Here is a 7,500-nt window from a genome sequence, read left to right on the forward strand (position 1 = left end):
AGAGAGAGAAAGAATGAAAGAAAGAATGAGAGAGATATAAAGAAAGAAAAAGAGAGAAAGAAAGAGAGAGAGAGAGAGAGAGCGAGAGAGGGAGAGAGAGAGAGAGGGAGAGAGGGAGAGAGCGAGAGACTGAGAGAGAGAGAGAGAAAAGATATCCCACCACAATATTTGAGGTTAGTTTAAAATCAATAACTTTTTTTAAAGATATTCAAACTCCAGGACGTTCAATCTCGAGAGTAACACTCTTCTCACTCGACTATCAGATCTGTCCAACATTGCCATGGTATAAAGCTATAATTCAACGAGCTACAAAGATAGACTCACACAAATAGACTCACACAAATAGATTTATTATTTCATTTTTCAAATCGAAAGTAGAAAAAAACCCCCACTTTAAATTGGTTGGAATAGTGATATTGATTTTCGCCGTTACCTCAACAAACCCCATAGACCATGTCGGAGAGTTCAAAGTTCAACCTTATTCTTGTAAAGTGCAACATCCCTCTGGGCCAATTCTCTCGTCTGCCAAAATCAATAAAGAGATAATAATAGACGCATTCACACACATGCACACACACACACACAAACACACACACATGTACACACACACAGATACACAAACAAACACACATACACACACAATATATACTAGTGCCATATCTGTGATTAAAATCTCTATAAAATACACATACGTTATATTATTACAATCACACACAGACACACACACAAACACACACACAAACAAACAAACAAACACACACATGGTGCCTTATCTGTGATTAAAATCTCTATAAAATACACATACGTTATATTATTACAATCACACACACACACACAAACACACACTGGTGCCTTATCTGTGATTAAAATCTCTTTAACACATACTCATACACTATACTACAATCACTCACACACACACACACACACACACACACACATTTAATAGATAATCATCACAATTAGCGATGTGAAATGTTAAAATTAAATCTTTTTCACCGACTCTGACAAACCCAAGATTTATGTGACAAGATATTCAATCAATGTTTATTTTTTTTCGTGCACAATCTAAATAGACCTACATAATAATTATTCATCCCCAAGCTTAAAATCTGGAAAGGTTTTGTATGAAACAGTGTTAGAGAAAGTTGGAGTAAAACATAAATCACCGCTCCGTCCCCATGCCGCTCAAAAACAAACAAAAACAAACAACAAAACTACAAACAAATAAAAAAAAAAAAAAAAAAGAAAACAAATAAAACAAAACAGCTCGTGTGAACCGGGAATCGAACCTCAGACTTCTTAATGACACAAGGGCATGCTCCCTAATTTTCCCTATTTAATTCACTATATCGGGGGTCCCGAAAGCTCAGTTGGTAGAGCACTCGCTTCAGCACACGCAAAGGGACCGAGATCGATCCCGGATGCAGCCGAGATTTTTCAGAACCCCCCCCCCCCCCCTTTCTCTCTCTTTCTCTGTTTACTCAGCAGTGATTGTGTAGCTGGGTCTGTTAGATCTATCGGGAAGTACTTTGCGATAGACTGGCGTCCTATCCAAAGGATAGCAAGCAATTGCTATATGGGCCTAAAGGCTCTGAAGGACTAATTCAATATATTAATTATAGTGTCGTTGTTGAGACAATGCACAAAAATTGCTTCTTTCCTTTCTTTCACTGTAGGTACGTGAAACAAAAGAAACATGAGCTTTTTAAATAGCGCAATATCCACTAAACATGCTCGAAGGGCTTTACTAAAGGGTTCCAGACCAACAGCAAACAAGACGTAAAATATAGAACGAGGCATGATGCCTGTTAGGCGATATTACCTTTTTTTTCCGACAGAGACAACTCTGTTAACGGCCAGGTACTCATTTTACACCTGATTACGTAGTCCAACGTTGAGAAAATGTGAGTTAACAGCCTTTCTCAAGGACTCAACCATGCGCGGAGCGAGGCTCGAACCCAGGACTTTCCGATCCGAAAGCGGGTGTGATACCATTAGACCACCTACTCGTACTTTACCACCAGAAATTACCGACATGGAAGGCACAGAACCATTCAACAGAATACTTTAACTCTCCACATGTAGGACAAACAAATTACGCCCTTCCGCCACGTCATCAATAAGATCCCGTCGCCTAGGAATTCCATGAAGGAATATAAATAATCCATCAAACAAGATGAAATCACCCATGTTGTCCACGTGAACAAATTGGGGGTAACTAATCTTACCCAAGGAGAAAAAAAACGATAAGTCCTGAAGCGGGACTCCGTAACCACTCGGCCACTTCGAGTTCAGATACTTTGATGACACATAATGTCATTAATGTTACGAGTAGTTTGTTTCATGGCGAATTTATGAATTTTTTAGTGATGGACCCCATCGGGCCATTTTGCAAAATACGACCTGAAGGCCTAAAGACCTGAAGACATAAATACCTGAGGACCTAAAGACCTGAAGACCTAAAGACCTGAAGACATAAATACCTGAGGACCTAAAGACCGTAAGACCTAAAGACCGTAAGACCTGAAGTCCTAAAGACCCGAAGACTTGAAGACATGAAGACCTAAATCCTAAAGCCCTTAAGACCTAAAGACCGTAAGACCTGAAGTCCTAAATCCTAAAGCCCTTAAGACCTAAAGACCGTAAGACCTGAAGTCCTAAATCCTAAAGCCCTTAAGACCTAAAGACCGTAAGACCTGAAGTCCTAAATCCTAAAGCCCTTAAGACCTAAAGACCGTAAGACCTGAAGTCCTAAATCCTAAAGCCCTTAAGACCTAAAGACCGTAAGACCTGAAGTCCTAAATCCTAAAGCCCTTAAGACCTAAAGACCCTAAGACCTGAAGTCCTAAATCCTAAAGACCTAAAGATATAAAGACCTGAAGACATGAAGACATAAATCCTAAAGACCTTAAGACCTAAAGACCTGAAGACCTGAAGGTATGAAGACCAGAAATACAGGACCATAGACTTACTGATTAGTTTAAGAAGTGCGGCTATGTGGTCGCTTTCGGATCGGAAGGCCCTGGGTTCGAGCCTCGCACGGCGCATAGTTGAGTCCACCTTGGAAAAGACTCTTTACTCACATTATCTCACTGTACTCAGGTGTAAAATGAGTACCTGGCCGTTAACAGCGTTGTCTCTGTCCTAAATGTTAAGTATTGCTGTAAACCAGGGACCCCTTGTATAGCGCTTTGAGCATGTTTAGTAGATATTGCTCTATATAAAAGTTCAATTTTTAAAATGGAACCCTCCCCCCGCCCCAGTAAAACAAAAACAAAAAACAAAACCCGAACCCAGAACAAAAACAAGACAATCGAATGAAAATATTAAATCAGCAAACATTTATTTAAAAAAAAACAACGAAAAAAACAAAACAAGACAACAAACAACTAAAAACCAACACGAAACAAACAGACAAAAAAGCAACAAACAAACAAACAAACAAGCCAAAGCAAGGCCTAAGCCAAAGTTCAACGTTGCCGCGTCTGTTCGTTCTTCCATCGGTCCAGACGAGTTTGATGCCAAAAAATGCATTGAATTCAAGCAGTAGCGTAGAATCAATAATTAATTACTTCAAGAAGACAATGAGTCGGCACAAGCCAAAGGAAAGTCGTTGTCTTTGTGTGTGTGTGTGTGTGTGTGTGTGTGTGTTTGTGTGTTTGTATGTGTGCATGTTTGTGTGTGCTGTTCTATCTTTGCCCCTTTAGGTGCGAGACCGAATTTCCTTCAAACTATAATTTCCTTTTATTTGTCATATTTACTGTAAGACTTAACTTTTCTCATCCATAGGTCTATGCCAAAAAAAATGCGACTTAGCCCACCCTGACCTCGTAGGTAAAAAAGAGGCTAGAAACGTTTTAAAACAAACAAACAAACAAACAAACAAAACAACAAAAGGAACTTGAGCATTTATATAACGCAATATCGACTTGCTTGACACTAATCCTCGGCCTATGCGCTTGTATGCACGTTGCCTATCGATGCCTCCATGACGATGTGTCCTCTGCTTCCCTCATGTACTCGGAGTTTGTAGGGATGTTGCTTGTTGACAACCTCAAACTGGTCAAAAACGTCAACATCTGAAGACCACAAGCTCTTTTTCTTTCTATGTAGCCACTGAGTGTTAGGCTTTCAATGTGCTCTCGTCGCCACACATGACCAAGAAATCCCATATGCTTTTTTCTGATGTTTTTCACAATTTAGATGGGTTTCCCTATTCTATACAAACATTCTACGTTTGTTATTCTATCTGACCATTTGAAGTTTAGTAATCTTCTGTACAACCACATTACGAAAGCTTCTAGGCGATTTTGTGTGCCTATGTGGGCTAATGGTATGACACTCGCTTTCGGATATGAAGGTCCTGGGTTCGAGCCTCGGTCGGCGCATAGTTGAGTCCTTGGAAAAGACTACTCATATTCTCTCAGCGTGCTCAAGTGAAAAATAAGTACCCGGCCGTTAACAGCGTTGTATTTGTCTCGTTCTACATGTTTCTAGTTGCAGTTGGACAGGACCCTTTGTAAAGCGCTTTGAGCATGCTTAGTGGGATATTGCGCTATATGAATGCTCTAGTTTTTTGTTGACATACTTTGTCTAGAGTCCAGGTTTCACACGCGTAGAGGAGAGACGAGAGAACGTAAGTTTGGATCACCTTGAGTTTCGTGTTTCTTAGAAGGATGTTAAGAATCTCATGGACAGAGAAAAAAACTAATGAAGAAGTATTAGAGCAAGCTGAAACTAAAACTAGACTATCTATGCACATGCTCAATAAGAAAAAGACAAATGCAATTTTTAGGGCACCTAAATCGACATAAATGTATTGAACGTCAAGAAAAACATATTTGAATGGTTTGAACAGCTGGGTGACAAAAAAAGAGAAGAGTAATATTAGTTTTCTGAGGTTATCTGATCAGAGAGATGAATGGCGTACCATGATCACCGATGTCTGGCACAGACTTGGTGCTTGAAGAAGAAGAATTCAACGTGTTCAAAGCATTATTCAATTATTCATTTAATGTTGGTGGCAAAGATGACTGGTCATAGGTTGTGGAAGATGTTTTTAGAGATCGCAATTCTTTTTTTATTTCTACAAAATCTCTAGCGTCGTTCGTGATGGTTGCACCAATATATTTAAACTCAAAGCGCTTTACAAGGGGTCCCAAGCCAACAGCAACTCTTAACCTGTGTAGGTCGAGACATGAAGCCTGTTAGGCAATAACGCATCCCCCCCCCCTTACAACGCTGTTAATGGTCAGGTACTCATTTTTACACAGAATGTGAGTAATGAGACTTTTTTCAAGTACTCAACACTATACATGCGTCGCCCAGAGAGGGACTCGAACCTTATACATACCAGTCTAAAGGCAAAGGGACCGGGATCGATCCCGGGTGTAGTCGATGTTTTTTTTCTGCCCCCCCCCCCCCCTGTCCACCCAACAGTGAATTCTGTTAGATTTGAGGGGAATGTACTTTGCGATAGACTAGCGTCATATCCAAAGGATAGCAAGCAATTACTATTGTCCGTTTCACGCTATAGAAACCTGAGTAGCTCTGAAGGACTCTCTTTTCTTTCTTTTTTTTTTATTTACATTGACCCTAATCTTTTTAAAAACTATCAAACTAGTGTCGGACTGTACATTTTGTTCAATCCTCTGCATTCCCATCCAGCATTTTGTTTGCGTAGTCCCAGGTTTGAGAGGTTTTTTTTTTGCCAAAGATGAAGGTCGTTTAAACCGATCGATTTGGCTATGTGGTCTAGTGGTATGACACTCGCTTTCGGATCAGAAGGTCCTAGGTTCGAGCCTCGCTCGACGCATAGTTGAGTCCTTGGAAAAGACTCTTTACTCACATTCTCTCACCGTACTCAGGTGTAAAATGAGTACCTGGCCGTTAACAGCGTTGTCTTTGTCCGAAAAATTGTAATATCGCCTAACAGGCGTCATGTCTCGTCCTACATGTTAAATGTTGCTGTTGACCAGGGACCCCTTGTAAAGCGCTTTGAGCACGTTAAGTGGATATTGCGCTATATAAAAGCTCATTTTAAATTTTTTTTTTAATTTGAAGGACGAGTTTTCTGGCCAAATTTTGTTTTATGCGAATGCGCTTCTTTTTAGAATATACATTAGATAGCAGGTTAAACACCGTAGGCATTGGTTTAACTCACTCAACCCTAACAACCACTATATCTGTAGTATACCAGCATTATTTTTACCACATGCCTATTTATTAATTTCATTCTGAGACAAATTATAGGCGTATTATCAAAGCTAATGATTTTCATTTTTACGTGTTAATGAATGATAGTTGAATAAAACTATCTATGTACATGCTCATTTTTAATACATTTTTTTTTTCCAATTTTGAAAAGTATCAAAAGTCTCTAGGATTGAGTGAGTTAACCCTCTCCTTACCACCTACAGTAAAATCGTCACATTTGTTACGACACAATATACATTTTTCTTATTCAGATTTATTTTCTACATCACAATGATCTTTGTTTAATTAACAAGAACACAAAGTTGTTTTGTAGAGACATTGTTTGAGTTTAAAAAATCAAATTTTCTGCTGGGTAAGTCTGCCATTTTGGGGAAATACTGAAAATGGTCGGTAAGGAGAGAGCTAATCGTCAACAATGTGAAGCCCTGATGTTTGAAGATTTATTTTGTACATCACAAACTTTGAAGAATAATCTTTGTTTAATTAATAAAAACATAAAGTTGTTTTGTTGAGAGATCGTTTGAGTTTTAAAAATCATTTTTTTTTTTCTGCTGGGTAAGCCAAGCCTGCCATTTTGAAAATCATCGGTTAGAAGAGAGTTAAATCTCCAATAGGATGTTTTTTTGGTCTCTATCTCTCTCACCGCGTCTAACCCCCGTTCTTCCCTCCCCCCCCCCCCCCCCCCTGGTTCCTACCCCCCCCCCTCCACACCCTCCCTCCGGCCACACTGTGACTAGCTCGCCGTACCCGTCGTCCCCGCCACTGCATTATTAACACGCCTACACGTCAACACTTGGTAATGGCGTGCACGCCACATTACGTCAATTACCTCCAACTTACTCAAGTGTTAATGAGTACCACGCCAATTGCAGTCAAATTTTAATTTGAAAGACGAGCGAGGAACAAAAATGAGGAGAAAGATTAGATTATTTTGTTTTGAGTTTCTTTATTTTTTTTCCTGATTGTATTCTTTTACCAGCTCTTAAATATAAAATAGATTAAAACACACACATACACACATACACACACACATACACACACACACACACACACACACACACAAACAGACAATGATTTCACATTATTCATCATTCCAAGGGGAGATTCATCTTTTGGATGTATCACGAAAAACAAACAAACAAACAATAATTGAGATAATCCAAGCATCAGCCGCAGCGCAGCGCCACAAAGTAAACAGTAAGAGATAATATATCTCTGTCTCGAGTAAAGAGTAACGAGCCGTCGATCGGGGGCTCGAACCCTGGTCCTGTGGTGTTAGTAGTG

The 7,500-nt window shown here is 39.6% G+C and overlaps 1 long non-coding RNA gene across 1 annotated transcript in view; it reads right to left on the minus strand.

The window, feature by feature from the left end:
- Positions 1-386: 386 nt before the first annotated feature.
- The window catches only part of LOC144959967 (uncharacterized), a 21,982-nt gene continuing 14,868 nt past the window's right edge, over positions 387-7,500 (minus strand). Inside the window, exon 3 of the long non-coding RNA XR_013642727.1 lies at positions 387-522. This is a non-coding gene — a long non-coding RNA (uncharacterized LOC144959967). The remainder of the gene's footprint in view (positions 523-7,500) is intronic.

The sequence above is a fragment of the Berghia stephanieae genome, chromosome 14, assembly GCF_034508935.2.
Source record: "Berghia stephanieae isolate SIO BIC M18660-M18661 chromosome 14, UCSD_Bste_1.3, whole genome shotgun sequence".
NCBI classification, from domain to species: domain Eukaryota; kingdom Metazoa; phylum Mollusca; class Gastropoda; order Nudibranchia; family Aeolidiidae; genus Berghia; species Berghia stephanieae.